The sequence below is a fragment of the Suncus etruscus genome, chromosome 4, assembly GCF_024139225.1.
Source record: "Suncus etruscus isolate mSunEtr1 chromosome 4, mSunEtr1.pri.cur, whole genome shotgun sequence".
Classification (NCBI taxonomy): Eukaryota; Metazoa; Chordata; class Mammalia; order Eulipotyphla; family Soricidae; genus Suncus; species Suncus etruscus.
In genome coordinates, this window is record NC_064851.1 from 160,158,129 (window position 1) to 160,175,908 (window position 17,780).

At 38.9% G+C, this 17,780-nt stretch overlaps 1 non-coding gene across 1 annotated transcript; it reads right to left on the reverse strand.

Moving 5' to 3' along the window:
• Nucleotides 1-115: 115 nt before the first annotated feature.
• LOC126008511 (U6 spliceosomal RNA) lies at nt 116-222 on the reverse strand. Its single transcript, XR_007495838.1, has one exon. It is a non-coding gene; the product is annotated as a U6 spliceosomal RNA (small nuclear RNA).
• Between the last annotated feature and the right edge of the window lie 17,558 nt (nt 223-17,780).

The window sequence follows — 17,780 nt, forward strand, 5'->3', positions numbered from 1 at the left end:
TGTACCCCCATAATCCCTGAAACCTAATGTCATCATATTTAGAGACAGAACCTTGAAGAAGTAATTAAGGTTAAATGGGGTCAGCAGGGATTTTTTTTGCAATTTCTTTTTTTTTTTAAATATGGAATGCTTCACAAATTTGCATGTCATCCTTGCTCAGGGGCCATGCTAATCTACTCTGTATCATTCCAATTTTAGTATATGTGCTGCTGAAGCGAGCACTTTTATGCCATTTTTTAAAAATTTTATTTTTTATTTAAACATCATGGTTATAAGTCTGTTCGTATTACAGTTTTTTTTTTCACAAATCAAGTGGTTCATAATTGAGTTACAATAATCCAATGTACAACAACCTTCACTGGTGTGCAATTTCCACCTCTAATGTCAACAGTTTTCCTCTCACCCTTCTTCAGGTGGAAAGGAAGAATGATGGTTTCTTATTTTTCAGTATAATTTTTTTTTCAGGGTGATCATTTCCAACTACCATTGTTCCTGCCCAAATGGCACTCTTGCTATTTGTGGCAAGCTTTCTACCTTGGACTGGTCTTCCTAGACCTTGTCTGTATTATCTATGGATACTAATACCATACGATCTTTTCTTTAATATCCTGAAAATGAGAGTGCTTGTTCTATATCTATACCTCTTCCTCTGAATTATTTTGCTTAACATAATACTCTCCATATCGATCCAAACATAGCAAATTTCATGTCTTCATTTTTCCTAACAATTGTAGATAGAATCAGCTCATTGGAGATTTTGGAACATTTTTTATGTGCTACATAAAAAAATTGTAGATTTTATCTACAATTGTAGATAGAATCAGCTCATTGGAGATTTTGGAACATTTTTTATGTGCTTTTTGACCATTTGTATTACTTCTTTGCGGGCCTTTCTATTCATTTATTCTTACCATTTTTGGATGGGATTATATGTTTATTTCTTGATAAACTCTACCAGTGCCTTATATATTTGGATATTAACCATTTATCAGATGGGTATTCGATGAATAGTTTCTCCCATTCTGTATCCTATTCATTGTTTCCTTTTTGGTGCAAAAGCTTCTCAGTTTAATGTAGTCCCATATGTTTATCTTTGCTTACAATTGCATGGACAGGTGTGTTCATCCTTGAAGATGCCTTTAGCTTCAATATTTTGGAGTGCTCTGCCTATGTTTTCCTCTATGTACCTTAAGTAGCTTCAGGTCTGATATTAAGGTCTTAATACACTTTTTTGGTCCATCCTGGGTCAGCCACATGCAAGTCAAAATCCTACAGATGCGCTATTGCTCTGGCCCCTATTCTTAATTTTTTAAAAAATAATTTCTTTATTTAAACACTGTGATTAGAAGCATAATTGTAGTTGGTTTTCATTCATAACAAGAACATCCCCCTTCACCGTGCAACCTTCCCATCACCAATGCCCCCATCTCTTTGCTCCCCATCTCCTGCCTGTATTCGAGACAGGCTTTCTACATCCCTCATTCACTGACACATTGTTATGATAGCTCTCAGTGGAGTTATTTCTATAACTCACTCTTTGTGGTGGGCTTCATATCATTAGGTCCTTCTGGTCCTAATCTCTGGGAATTATTTCAATGTCTTTAATTTTTCTTAAAACCCATAGATGAGTGAGATTAGTCTATATCTATCTCTCTCCCTCTGACTTATTTCACTCTGCATAATAGATTCCATGTACATTCATGTATAGGAAAATTTCATGACTTCATCTCTCCTGACAGTTGCATAATATTCCATTGTGTATATGTATCACAGTTTCTTTAGCCATTTATAAGTTGAAGGGCATCTTGGTTGTTTCCAGAGTCTGGCTATTGTAAAAAGTGCTGCTATGAATATAGGTGTGAGGAAGAGATTTTTGTATTGTATTTTTGTGTTCCTAGGGTATATCCCTAGGAGTGGTGTAGCTGAGTCAAATGGGAGCTCAATTTTCAGAATTTTGAGGAATCTCCATATTGATTTCCATAAGGGCTGGACTAGACGGCATTCCCACTAGCAGTGTATGAGAGTTCCTTTCTCTCCACATCCCCACCAGCACTGATTTTTCTTGTTCTTTGTGATGTGTGCCAGTACCTCATTGTTGTTTTGATTTGTCTCTCCCTTATGATTAGTGATATGGAGCATTTTTCATGTGCCTTTTAGCCATTTGTATTTCTTTTTTGACAAAGTGTTCATTTCTTCTCCCAATTTTTTGATTGGGTTAGATATTTTTTTCTTGCTAAATTCTGTCAGTACCTTGTATATCTTAGATATTAACCCCTTATCTGATGGGTATTGAGTGAATAGCTTCTCCCATTCTATGGGTAGCTTCTGTACCTTATGCATTATTTCCTTTGAGATGCAGAAGCATCTCAGCTTAATATGTGTATCTCTGCTTTGACTTGTTTGGAGCATGCTGTTTCTTCCTTCAAGATTCCTTTAGTCTCAATGTCAGATAGTGTTTTACCTACATGTTGTTCTATATACCATATGGTTTCAGATCTGATATCAAGGTCTTTAATCCATTTGCATTTGACCTTGGTGCATGGTGTTAGCTGGAGGTCTGAGTTTGTTTTTTTTGCAAGATAGTAATCCTTAGGGGAATTCCAATAGTGCCAGAATTCAGGAAGAGGTCGGAGAACTATTAAGACACATTCTTTTCTTTTAGATACTAGTATCTGCATAATTTTCATGTATAACCTTCCAAAACTCACACCAAGAACCTTAGCAGAACTTTTTTCTTTTTTCTTCTTTATGGGGCATGACAGTGGTGCTCAGGCTTACTCCTGACTTCATGGTTTGTGGAGTACTGGTGAATAGAACCAATGTCAGCCACATGCATGGGCAAGTGCTCTACAGGCTATAATATTTCTGAAGCTTCAGGCTTTATTTCTAACACTTTCTTCCTTGACTATGATTAAAGTTAGGACTTCCCACCTCAAGGCCCCTTCTATTTCTCCCTCTATAAATTTCTTTAATAATTAGGATGTTAACTTCAAAATAAATCCACAAATCCTTCACAAAGCAGACAAAAACAAAACATAAAAAAACAGGCCTATACTATATGTGGCTAAATGTATCTTTTATCAAGGTGACATTTTCAATCTTACTCTGAGGCAGTCAACCTCCTTTTCTGTGACGTGAGAGGAGTAAGAAAGAAGATAAAAGAGTTTTCACCACAATCAGAAGAAGGAAGTGATGAACCCAAATTCTTGTTGGCAGCAAGTGAAGTTGTTGATGCATCTACTGTTTTCTGAAGAGGAAAGAGGAATATGGAGAAAAAAAATAAAAGGATCAGGAAGTTTAAAATTTCCAAAATATGGGGCCGGGAAGGTGGCGCTACAGGTTAGGTGTCTGCCTTGCAAGCGGATGGACCGCGGTTCGATCCCTCGGTGTCCCATATGGTCCCCCCAAGCCAGGGGTGATTTCTGAGCGCATAGCCAGGAGTAACCCCTGAGCGTCAAACGGGTGTGGCCCAAAAAACAAACAAAAAAATTTCCAAAATATTAACAAAAGGCACTAATTAGATTGCTTTTGACTTCCATCCTTTTTAATTATGTTCAGATTATATATTGAGAAACTTAAAATCTTGACAAAAAAGTACTGGTGTGGGTGTTTCTGCTCTAAGAATCATTCCTTTAGTGAACATTTGCTCATTCCTCAACTAGACCATAGCAGAAGCTGTGGTAAAGATCAAAGTGACGTAAGACAGTTTGGTCCCTGTTCTCAGATAAGGGCCATGCAGAGACCATGCTGTAATATGAGACTTCTTACTGAGTGATACTTGCTAGGAGATGATGCTGGGGGAGGAAGATAATAGAGTCATATGCCCTGAGAAAAGTTTCTGGAATAAGTGCTATCAAAGACTAAAAAACTGAAGAGGATATGAAAGAGGAGATTATCAAGATGTATTCCTCACCCTGCTTCAAATACATCAACTCTGACATAATATATTTTGTAAATAAGTGGATCTGTTTCCTAGAGTCTGTAACAGTGAAACATGAATATTTTGCTCTTGACAATTTACAACAACTTAATCATGTAAAAGATACCCTTCAACAGATGAATGGCTAAAGAAACTGTGGTACATATACACAATGGAATATTATGCAGCTGTCAGGAGAGATGAAGTCATGAAATTCTCCTATACATGGATGTACACGGAATCTATTATGCTGACTGAAATAAGTCAGAGAGAGAGAGAGAAAGATGCAGAATGGTCTCACTCATTTATGGGTTTTAAGAATAATGAAAGACATTCTTGCAATAATAATTTTCAGACACAAAAGAGAAAAGAGCTGGAAGTTCCAGCTCACCTCAGGAAGCTCAGCACAGAGAGTGATGAGTTTAGTTAGAGAAATAACTACATTTTGAACTGTCCTAATAATGAGAATGTACGAGAGAAATAGAAAGCCTGTCTAGAGTCCAGGCGGGGGTCGGGTGGGGAGGAGGGAGATTTTGGACATTGGTGACAGGAATGTTGCACTGATGATGGGTGGTGTTCTTTACATGACTGAAACCAAAAAAAAAAATTTCTCTTTCCTGCCTCCCCCCTTTTCTTTTTTGATGGTGCTCAGGAGCAACTGCCAGTTTGGTGGTTGGACTGGAAGTCACTTCTAGTAATGCTTGGGGGGTCTGTGTGAGCCTAAGGATGGAAACCAGGTCTTGTGCAAGCTAAGCATGTGCTTCAGTTCTTCGGGTGCCTTATGGCCCTGGATAGCTTTTGGAGGAAAGGACTCTCTGAGTTCTCACATTTTAAATATGTATTTTAGTAGTCGTGCTCATAACTTATAATTGGGCTTGACAGTTACTACTGTTTCAATTTACTTTTAGATTTTGTTCTCCATTCTATTAAACTTCATTTCCCACACATTTAATGGGCATTTTTTCGAGGTAAACTTGGAGCTTTTAAAACCTCCCAGGGTGTGCCTACAGTTCAAGCAAAACTAGTAACTAACTGATTTATTGATGAATTATTGGGGCTTTCCTGAAGTGATTTAGAAAGATACCTAGAGCTATGTTCCAGACAAGAGGTAAGATTATCATCTTTTTTTGTTGTTGCTGCTGTGTTTTTTTGTTTTTGGGTCAGATCTGACAGCTCACAAGGGTTATTCCTGGATCTGTGCTCATAAATTGCTCCTGGCAGGCATGGGGGACCATATGGGATGCTGGGATTTGAACGACTATTGGCTGCATGTAAGGCAAATGCCCTACCATTGTGCTATCTCTTCGGCCCAAGATTATCACATTTAAAGAATTTCTTCCATGAGCTAGAGTGGTGACTGATAGTAAAATTACAAATGGTAACTTAAGGCCATGGAAATCTTTCAGAAAGGATCATTATTTCTCAATTGCTTCATATAGGAAATAACTTAAAATGGGCCTTAGAAAAGGAAAATGTGGCTATAAGAGAATGAAAGGGAAGAGATCAAGAAGTTGGATGACCCAGGTGAAAAGGACAGAAGCCTCAAAATTTGAATCTTGATGCTGGAACAAAGAAGCAGGTAGTAGACAAGGGTGAAAGGAACATTTAAAGGCTTAAGGGACATCACAATCATGATTTCAGTAGATATAAAAGACAGGCCTGAATATTTTTATACTTGTATATCAGAAAATAGTGTTTGTGGAACTAAAATAAATGACTATTTCTTACTTACAAATATGTAATCATGGGGATTTTTTAAAAAGTATTTTTTAAAAAGGTGTTTGCCTTGCATGCAGCTAATCTGGTTTTATGTTCCCTTAAACACTCCAATAAAACATGTCTTGCTAACATATATAATAATAACACTCTCATAGCAGGTACATTGCTATGCATTTAACATTTTACATTTTGTTGTAGTTATTTTTGGGCCACACCCAGTGACGCTCAGGGTCAGAAATCGCTCCTGGCTTGGGGGACCACCATATGGGACACTGGGGATCGAACTGGGTCAGCCACATGCAAGGCAAACGCCCTATCACTGCGCTATCACTTGAGCCCCTACATTTAATCTTTTATCGGCATTTCCTTTGGGAACCTGTCATCATATTTATATCAGATTGACCATCCCCCTGTTCTAAAAAAACTTACCTATCCCATTCCTCAGGCCAAATAGTAAGATTAATGATGGCATCATCTAATCAAATTGGAGCCAAGGAGACAGTGGATATGCTGATTTGAGAGATGACCTTTTCTACCTCAAAGAATCTGTTGACAAAGTTACCAGAGAGATAGTACAGTAGATAAGGCTCATGAAGGAAACCTGAGTTGAACGAATGGTTCCTGGAATTTGTCAGAGTGATTCCTGAGCACAGAACCATGCTTCCTTTCTTCATAACCCTCTCCCCAGTAAAAAAGGAGAATCTGGTGATGAGATTTGACACTACAATGGAAGAGATCTTCAGGATGAAGCCAGTTATAGAGTAGACTAGCTAGGCTAGTCCCTGTGAGAAAACTCAAATCCCTTTTATTACTAATATATTAAAGTCATCACAGTGCCCATCAAAATTTTAGGGGGAGGGGAACAGACCCCTAACACTTGATGGCAGAACTGTCAAAGAACTTGTTGGCATGTTCATTTCTACAGCATACCTATTGAAACAAGGTAATCTATGCCTACAATTTTGCTATGAGAAACAGCAGTGAATCCTGTAGGGTGGCTAAAATGCATACTCCATGCATAATGATCAGTGGACCGGACCAACTTGACATGTTCCTTGAGAATCTAAACATAAATGCTGAAATTTATTATAGTTGTGGGTGTGGTATCAAGAGCTTTGCATATGTGATCAAATGTGGAGCCTTTTAATCCCTGGAAAATGTATATATGAACTTAGGTACTCTCTTTGGGAGACTATTTTGAGAGATTTCCAGGCCCCATTAAAATCCTTAGCACTGAGTCAGAGTAACAGGAGATGAAATCATTCATGTGCTTCAGGGCATCATTTGGATTTATTTATTTATTTTTTTTGTGGATCCTAGGCTAGAGAGAGTTTTCATATCTGCTTCCAAGATAGCTTGTTTGCTTTTTGTTAAGTCACAGATGTGAGAGAAAGTATTGAAAGTGCCTTTGTCTGTTGTTTTTCTTTTCCCCCATGTTCATGTGAAGGAAACACTATTTGATACCAATCATCCTTAAGAAAGTAAGAGGCTCTATATTTTCATTATCCTTGTCAAATCCTCCTTCCATTATGCATGCTGATTTTCTTTTCATAACCAATCTGGTTTTGTGTATATAAAAATAAGGACATGTTTATGCATTTTCCTTTTTGTTTCCAATGCATTTGTTTTCACTAAAAGAATAATATTTGGGCCAGAGAGATAGTACAGCGAGTTGCTTGCTTGCCTCATAGTCAACCAGGGTACAAGCCCTGGCATCACATATGGTCTTTCTTCTTTTTTCTTTCTTTCCAAAATAATATCTTTATTTAAGCACCATGATTACAAACATGATTCACCAGTGCAATATTTTCACCACCAATGCCGCCCCCCATCTCCCTTCTCCACACCCCTGCCTGATTTGAGACAGGCATTCTATGTCCCTCACTCATTAACATCGTCATGCTAGTTGTCAGTGTAGTTATTTCTCTAAATGCACTCACCACTCTTTGGGGTGAGCTTCATAGCATGAGCCGGCCTGTCAATTTCTTGATCGCTCCACACCCAGTTTCTTTCTGTGTAGACGTGAAGTCGATTCTTGTAAGTGCTTGTCCATCTCCCCCTGGAATCTGTACCCAGTGCTTTGCTAAAACTACACTAAATCTTTGCAGGTTATCCTTAAACCAATTTTATTCCATAAATAGCATAAAATCACCAAATAATGGTGACAGGGATCTAGTTAGGCAAATTAGGCATTTGCACTGCTAGGTTGGCTCTGCTCAAGGAAAGTGCCCTGACCCTCCTATCCTAGTTCTGCAAACCTGAAGAAGGTATTTTATTTATTTGTTTGTTTGTTTGTTAATTTAGATTTTTGGGCCACACTTGTTTATGCTCAGGGTTCTTACTCCTGGCTCTGGACTCAGTAATCACTCTTGCTGGTGCTCAGGGAATACTGAAGATAGAATGTGAGTGGGTTTTGTGCAAGGCAAATACTGTACCCGTTACTATCTCTCTAGTTCTAGACGAAACTATTTTTAATAAGTAATTTGATAATAGCTTTGACTGTTCCATCCTGCTTTCTTAAAATTCAGTTAAAATTTAATTTTATAGCTATTTGTTTTAATTTTTGTCTGTTTTTCATCTTTTAGAAGAGCATCTAAGAAACCAGAAATACAAATATCCTTTGTAAAATAAGAAATAAACTCAGGAAAAAAAAAAACAAAGAAATGAACTCAGTTGAGCAGGCAAAGACTTGTCAGAGAAATAAAAAGGAAGGAATATTTACTGAAACAGTGACTATGTAGTTTGAACTCAGTTTGTGAACAGTTGACAGATCTCAAGTCCAGGCTGGGATTATCTTGCCTCGTGGGTATTTACTGTAAATACAGATTGCATTATTTAAACAAACTCTCTGGTCAAGTAGAACTTCATGTTTCCATTGCAGGACTTATACTAGTTGCTTCTCACCTTAACTCCATTTCTATTACTGCATTCCAAAAGAAACGTTTGATTTATAGAAAGCAAGAGAAATTTCTCATCTAAAAAGGACCTTCTAAGGGGAAGGCACTTCTTCACTACTCTAAAATGTTCCCTGAGGCATTACAGCTGAGTCTTGTGCAAGAAAACAGACAAAAACCTCTGAAGTCTTTGAGGACTTACTTTGTCTTTAAGTATAAACACTGTGCCTACTCGGAACTGGTTTTATGATCTCACTCTTTAAACCACTCTCCTCCCAACCAGTTCTGGTTTCAATTAGATTTTTGGCTCAGCTTTCAAAATCAGCTCCTGCCATGACTGTCTCTTTCATCCCTTTCTCCCTTCCCTCATAGACAATCTCTATTTTAGAGACACTTCCTTGACCCTAAGTGTCACACTGTATTCTTTCAATTACCTTTTCTCATTGCCAAGTAATTTTCTCTCTACACTCTCTCTCTCTCATTATTTTTATTATTTTTTGCTTTTCACATTTTCTTTTTTTTTTTTTTTTTTTTTTTTTTTTTTTTTTTTTTTTTTTGGTTTTTGGGCCACACCCTGTGACGCTCAGGGGTTACTCCTGGCTATGCGCTCAGAAGTTGCTCCTGGCTTCTTGGGGGACCATATGGGACGCCGGGGGATCGAACCGCGGTCCGTCCTAGGCTAGCGCAGGCAAGGCAGGCACCTTACCTCCAGCGCCACCACCCGGCCCCTGCTTTTCACATTTTCAAAGGGAGAATGTGTTGTTTCCCTAAACAATTGCTCTTTTTTAATTTTAAAATTTATATTTCCTTGGGTACACCAGTGTTATGCTGTGGTTACTCCTGGTTCTGTGCTTAGGGGACCAAGTGGTCTCTCTGCTATCTCTATGGCGTCCAAATATTCTTTTTATTCCAGCTTTACTGAGAGACAAGTTACATGACACTGTCATGTTTAGTGTACATATGATGAATGCTATAGGTATGTATTGTGAAATGTTCATTACAATAAGGCCAGTGAAAACATTCTTCACTGGCTTGTTGTTGAAATGGCAAAAACACTAAACTTAACTCAAGCTACGTTCAATTTGACAACACAGCATTGTTAACAAATCTCCATGCTGTATATTAGACGCTCAGAATTTAGTTATATTATTATAGTTTCTGCCCCCCTGCAATTCTTGTTAATCATTACTCTTCCAATTTCATGTTTTTGTTTGTTTTCTTTCTTTTGTTTGTTTTTTTTTGGGGGGAGGGGCATGCCCAGGGGTTATTCCTGGCCATGTGCTCAGAATTCGCTCCTGGCTTTGGATCACCATATGGGAAGCCAAGGATCGAACCCAGGCCCATCCTGGGTCAGCCACGTGCAAGGCAAACTCCCTACTGCTGTGTTATAGCTCTGGGATCCCTTTTCAATTTTTTTGAGTTCAGTAATTTTAGCTTCTAAGGATTCCAAATTAAACATTATTTAGTCTCTTTTGTCTTATTTTACTAAGAACAATACATTTATGGTTGATGCATATTATTACAAATGGCAGTCTGTTCTTTATAATGGTTGAACAATATTCCATTATATATATATATCATATATGAATATATATGTATACACAACAGCTTTATTTTATTTTATTTTATTTTTGGTTTTCAGGCCATACTCATTGCACTCAGAGGTTACTCCTGTACTCCTGGCTCTGCATTCTGAAACTACTTCAGGCAGGCTTGAGAACCATGGGATGCTGGATATTAAACTCAGGCTGACCTCATGCAAAGCAAATACCTTACCTGCTGCTTTATAGCTCCAGCCCCATATAACAACTTCTAACCAGCCACTTGCATCAAAGTGCCAATATAGATGCCAACTTGCATCTGTATCTTAGCTTCCATTAACAGTACTGCAGTGAATATGAGCACATAGTTTCTCTGAGAGAATGATTACATTTCCAGAAGTTAGATGGCCAGGTCATATCACAAATCTATTTTAAATTTTTTGGAGAAAATTCTACCCTGATTTGTTGATTGTTTTTAACATGGGGCTGTAGGAGACATTCCCCATGATGCTATGCTGAGGCCTGGTGATGTGTCTTAGCTTAGGCTCAGTAGTGCTGGGCGCCACCAGACCAATGCCTGGTGCTGGTATGGGAGGGAGCATGGAGCCATATGTTGCCATGAATCAAACTCAGAGCCTCTGTATGCAAAACATGTGCCCTGGTCCTTTCAGCTATTTCTCTACCCCTAGCTCCCATCCAACTTGTCACTTTGCAATTTTAGCAGCTCTAGTTATTATTTCTGTAATAACATCATAGCCAACCATCAGCATTTCTAGCTCAAGTGATACCTGTACTCTCTTGTAGCATCTTCTCAAAATTATATATAGAATTCCTTTAATGAATTCCCATGATACAATCTAATTTGATCTTCTAGGAGTTTGTTTATAGGGTCACGCAAAATTGTGGTGGGGTTGAGAATGTGGCTCCGTGGCTTAGTGGTAGAGTGTGTGCTGTGTATGGTAGAAACTTAGATTTGATGACGAGCACTACAAAGAATTGAAAGCCGGGGAGCATATCCTCACTTCCTCTTGTACCTACTCTTTAGAGCTGCCTTTTGCATGGCTTTCTTATGTGCGGCACAGAGGAGTGATGTCCTGCAAAGAAGGTCCATTCACTGAACCTGCTCTCATTTAGATCTGGCAAAACAAAGAAATATGTTGCACAAAACAGATTTTCCCCCTCTATAGGAAATTCTCTCTGACTTCAGATATTTTGGGGGCGCTTGTTTTAGGCTTTTGGGGGCCATATCCGGTGTTGCTCAGGGCTTACTGCTGGTTCTGTATTCAGGGATTAATCCTGGTAGGGCTTGGAGAAACCATATGTGATGGAGATCAAACCCAAGTTAGCCACATACAAGGCCAGGGCATTTTACATTGCATGATCATTTTGTTCCTTTGATTTTATCCTTTTTTGGGAGGGGAGGAAGGTGTTGCTCTCCAGTGGTGTTCTGGACACTCCTAGTGAGGCTCAGCCCAGCAGTGTAGGCTGACTCTTTTGTGCTCAGGCTTAGTGTTGTGCTGCTCAGCCCAATGGGACTGTAAACCACCAGGGTCCATACTATAGGGTGCTGGGGAGAAGGGAAACTGTGGTGCATGAGTTGTTGGCAATGTATATGATTCACCCTTTGGAGTATCTCGCTAGACTTAACTCAGGAGTTACTCCTGGCTCTATGCTCAGAAACTGCCCCTGGCAGGCTCGGGGGACCATGTGGGATGCCGGGATTCAAACCACTGTCCTTCTGCATGAAAGGCAAATGCCTTACCTCCATGCTATCTCTCCGGCCCCGATCTTTTTTTTTTTTTTTTTGTTACATGGCAAGAACTTAAATTTCTTTCTCATGATGTAGCCAGAGCAAATTAACCATATCCAATTTATCATCTTCCTGATGCCAAGGTTAGATCTCCTTCTATCTTATCACTCTTAATAGATCCTTTAATATATAACTTACTTAACATGCATTTTTTGTCTTTGCCCAATATGATTTATCTGGCTCTTTCTAGAAAATTCTTGTCCTAGAATCTGGGTAGGAGAAAGCAGACACCAAGAACACAAATAAAACATAATTTTATGATTATAACCAAAGAATTGTGAATGTCACTCTAACTCAAAACCTTTAAGTCAGAACTTGGCCTTTCTGTCACACCTAGTTTTACAGGTTCTGGTTTTACTCTGACTGGTTATGTGCCCAGCTAACGTTCTGGGGCTCTAACAAATAAAAAAGGAGAATGAATGTTGGAAAAATCTAGCAATCTTTGCTACATTATTAGAACTTAAATCATATTTCTCTAAAAGGGCTGATGTGTGTATAACCCTTCAGTAATGAGTTATATTGGCGCTTCAGTTTTCTTCAGTGGTTCTGAAATATTTTATCTCCAAAAAATACTCAGACTTGAGACCCACCTAGCTCTTTGGAACCATCTGAATGTTGAAAATAATCCTATAAAAAGAGGACTTTTGTTGCTCTCTACCAAGAATCACATAATTCAATATTTTGTTGAAATGGTAGATGGAATCCTCCAGTCTCCAAGGGAACTTCGTGTCTTGATGTATGAGGAACCAAAATAACAAGGAGTCCAGAAGTTAGCTGGGAAAATTACAACCAAGTTTGCTTCAGCCAAAATTTAAAATGGTCCTGTAAGATTTAAAAATTTTTTTTTCAAATAACTTACTTTCTGGCAAGGATGTATGTATTAGTCAGGATTCTCCAGAGAACCAGAACCAATAGAAAAATATATGTAATATTTGGAGGCCATACATTCTTACATTTATTAGAAGGAACTTATTATACAGAATTGGGTTATGCTGTTAGGGATGTGGACAAGTGGTACACTTTTCTGTCTGCGAGTTGGAAAACCAGGCTGTTGAGTAATTTAATCAAATTCTGAATGACTGAGACTATAAACACTGATGTCCAAGGACAAGAGAATATGTTCAAGAAAAGAGAACAGATTTACCCATTCTCCACCTCATTCATCTATTCAGACACAACAGATTGAATGGTGCCTGGCCACATTGAAGTTGAGTCCAATGTGAATGAATTACTTACACAAATACCCTCACAGGCCAGAACCAAAAGAAGAAAGCCTTCCAGCCTGATACAGACACTTAGACATTACAATCTCCAAATATCAAATCAGAAAAAACAAATATAAAAAAAGCTGGAGTTCATTGTAGAGTTAGAACTTTTCTGTTTCACCCTCTTCCCTTTCTATTTTTTGGAGGGGAGGCTAGTTTGAGGTGTATACAGCCATGTTCAAGGGGTTACATCTGCCTCTGTACTCAGGAAACCCTATGCAGTATCAGGGATTGACCCTGCAGCAGCTGTGCAAAAGATGTAATCTCTGTATTATCTCTCTAGTCAGTAAATTTTTTTTTTTTTGCCTCATCTGGTGACACTCAGGGATTACTCCTGGCTATGTGCTCAGAAATCATTGCTCCTGACTCGGGGGTCCATATGGGATGCCAGGGATAGAACCGTGGTTCGTCCTAGGTCAGCCGCATGCAAGGCAAACGCCCTATCACCGCACCACCACTCTGGCCCCATCCAGCCACTAAAGTTTTATATAAACAGAAAGTGGTTATTTGGAGAAAGGACAGAGAATGAAAAGTATGAGATCAGTTTGAATTATCCTCCCTGTGCCAGAGAATAAGGAAGTGGTCAGATTGTCAAAAATACATAGAAGTCAATTGGAATCAGGCAAAATCTGTTGCAATTAATTGAAAAGAATAAAAAAGTGATCAACTATAAGATAAGATAAAATAAATAAACTAACATAAATATCCAGGAAATCTTTTAGATACAAATAATCAAATAAATTGGAGAATTTTCCCCCTTGTAGAAAAATTGCCATAATTGCAGATGCAGAGAGGGTAAGAAAGTGAATCCATATTTGACAAACATGTCAGTAATAGTTATTAAGGAAAAAGAATAATTTAAGGACTCTAAAACTAGTGGTGGATGAAGTTTGATGTGAAACAGGACATTTGCTAAAGTTCAATGTATTTCTCTATAAAAAATACTTGGAGAAATGAGAAAACTGGCAACTCTGATCTTAGCTATGAGCTCAAAATGAAATTCATGAGTAATATAACATTTTACATAATTTTCCCCCAGATAAGGGATTCTGAAAAGGTCAGAACATAACTTGTTTTTGCCTAAATCACATCATAAGAAAACATCAGACAAATCAAAATCCGAAGATGTTCTTTAGAGAACTAGTGAATACTCTATTATCCTGTAAAAATGTAAATCTAGACCAGAGAGAAAGCACAAAAGTTAAGGTGCTTGCTTTGCATATGGCTAACCCCAGTTGTATCCCAGGGTACCACACATGGTCCCTGGAGTATGTTGGTGCAGCACTGCATTTTTGGGCCTGGCAAAAAATAATTAAAATCTCAAAAACAATAACAACAACAAAATTAAAATCTAAAATGTTAAGATCAAGAAGGTGAAGGGAAGCTTACAAAACTAACCACATTGAAGAAGACAAAGATGAAATAACTCAGTACAATAAAGATCCTGGATCGGATTCATAAAAAAATGTGTTAAGGGGAGGTCCTGCTTAAGTTAAGATCTGGGTTTAATCCCACGTGGTCCCACATGTGCCATGCACTATCCTGGCTGTTCGGCTATCTATTATTTGGGTCCAGCAGTTCTGCTGTCCATGCAATTTCTGATTGCACCTCAGTCAGGCATATGTTAGCACTACAAGTAAAGATGTATGACTCCTTTTTTTTTTTGTTTTTGTTTTTGGGCCACACCCGGTAAGCTCAGGGGTTACTCCTGGCTATGCGCTCAGAAGTCGCTCCTGGCTTGGGGGACCATATGGGACGCCGGGGGATCGAACCGCGGTCCGTCCTAGGCTAGCGCAGGCAAGGCAGGCACCTTACCTCCAGCGCCACCGCCCGGCCCCATATGACTCCTTTTGAGCATTCTGCAAAAGAAGAGCAAGTACCACAGCCAGAAAATCCACCCCCTTTGACAGCACGCGTCATTGTTAAATGCATTCTTTGAGCCTAGGGAAGTGGCTCAGAGGTAAAGCTCTGGTCTAGTATGTATGAAGCCCTGAGTTCAGTCCAGGGAACTGCTTTCCAGCCCCCCAAAAGAAGTGAACCATTGGTGAAAACCATGACTGAGTGTGTGAGGACTGCCTCCTGCCGTCTGACTCCCAGAGGGCAAGTCCAAGTGAGCCCTGATTAGGGCAGCAGCAACAACAACAATGCAGTGTAGGGAAGGGAAAGTCTTAAAGCACCATCTGTGAATTATGAATAAGAACTATGGATTAGTTTATAATAAAACCCAACTCCTGATTTTGATCATGATACTATGGTTATGCAAGTTATTAACTCCTGGGGATGCCGAGAGAAGGCATGTATGAAGTCTTTGTACTATTTTTTTGCAATTTTCTTCTAAAGGCAGACATTGTTTGTTTTTAGCTGTTGTTGTTGTTGTTGTTGTTGTTGATTTTTGGCCATACCCAGTGACGCTCATGGGCTACTCCTGGCTATGTGCTCAGAAATCGCCCCTGGCTTGGGAGACCATATGGGACTCCAGGGTATGGAACCTTGGTCTGTCCTAGGCTAATGCTGGCAAGGCAGATGCCTTACCGCTCCTCGCCAATTCTCTGGCCCCAAGGCTGAAATTGTTATAAATGAAATTGTTTTTGTTGTTGCTTTTGGGCCACAGCCCTAGCTGTTCAGAGCTTACTCATGACTCTGCATTGAGGCACAGGCTAGCATATGTAGCAGTGGAGAGAGAACCTGGGTAAGCTGTGTGCAATGCAAACACATCCCCCCCCTCTATACTATCTCTCCCGTCCTAAGCTATTCTTTTTTTTTTTTTTTTTTTGGTTTTTGGGCCACACCCTGTGACGCTCAGGGGTTACTCCTGGCTATGCGCTCAGAAGTTACTCCTGGCTTCTTGGGGGACCATATGGGACGCCGGGGGATCGAACCGCGGTCCGTCCTAGGCTAGCGCAGGCAAGGCAGGCACCTTACCTCCAGCGCCACCGCCCGGCCCCCTAAGCTATTCTTTAAAAGATGGTAGTAAGGCTTGGGCAGCATCCACAGGCAATGTGTATGTTCTTCCTTCCCTCTTTTGGTTAATAGAGTTAAATCTAGAAAGCATCCTGTTTGTGCTTATATGTATGTTTATCACAAACTTCTATTCAACTCTCTCTGAACCAACCCCTTTATTTCTCTTGACTCTATGCTCTAGTTTAACAATGAGAACTCAATGCAGAAATTAAAAATGGTAATACTGGGGTGAGATACTGCTTCAAATTTAACTCTCTTTCTTGACAAGGACTGGCATTTTATGTGATTTTTGGCTATCGCAGCATACTCACTCTATGAATATTCTTAAGTAAATGTGAATATAAGAACCTATCTTCTGATTTTGCCAGATTATAGTTTTAAGATTTTATTTTAAGACTTAGATTTTCTGATGCTCCTATTTTTCATGGATTATCCCAGCTTTGCTCTTTGGTTCTCTACTGTTCTTATCATTATCAAAAATTAATGATCGTTCTACATCTCAGAGCTGATAGCAGCTACCTGAGCAATGTTGAGTGGCTTAAGCACTTCTTGGGGAAAAAAAAACCCTCAAATGGTCCCTACTTGGAGTTCAGGAAATCTGATTATTTTGGCACAATAGTGGAGCAATTTTATAGGAGATGTCCTATTTTTAAATTCCACAAAGATGTTCCCTGCAGAGAGAGTCTATAGATTAATACATTGGGAAAGCTTGTCTGAGCTTTATCTTTTATTCATAGTCACAACTTAAATTGGAAAATGAAGAAAAGAAAACCTGAACTGAACAAACTAATGAAAAGATGGATTCTAAAAGAAGTGAATTTATGTTTACATATAAATTTCACTAATTTATTTTTAGGATGTCATCAGTTTTTATATTTTGCTGGTGATTTCAGTCAACCTTCAGAGATAGAGATTTAACTATTAGAGAAAAAGGACTAATTTGATCCTCTCATGCTTTTATTGTTATAATGAACAACTAACAAAGTCTGAATTTGTTTTTTGAACCACACCCACTGATGCTTGAGGCTACTCTCCCAATACTCACTGCTCAGAGGTTGTCCCAGCCGTGCTTGGGAAATAGGGCCTTGTTTCAAACCCAGGCCTTATGCAGGCATAGTGTGCTTTTAGCTCATTAAGCTATCTCTAGGAAAACTCAGAATAATGTTGCAATATTATTTATAGGTAGAAGAGAATTGATTTTAACATATACAATATTAGCATTATTTTTATTTGTTTTTGAGCAACACTCAACAGTACTCAAAGAATATTCCTGACCATGTGCTCAGAGGTCACTTCTGATGGTGCTTGAGGGATAATACAAGATGTGGAGTTAAACCCAGGTCAGCTGTGTGCAAGGCAAGCACTCTATCCACTGTACTACCGCTTCAGCCCCTGCCCCCCGCCCAGTGTTAATATTCTTAGATTGATACTTTTCTGTAATTCATTAGAAATGATAATATTCTCTTGGTATCATTATAGACAATTCTCTGACAACAACTTTGTAATTTATAGAAGAGCTTTATTGCATCAAAAACATTCTTGGACTTTGTTCAATGCTTGTCACAAATCACAGAATTGGAACGGACTTTAAATACCACACACACGTAGTTCCTTGTTAGTATAATATCTTTTCTATAGTGCTAGGTGGATACCAGTGAGCACTTCACTAAT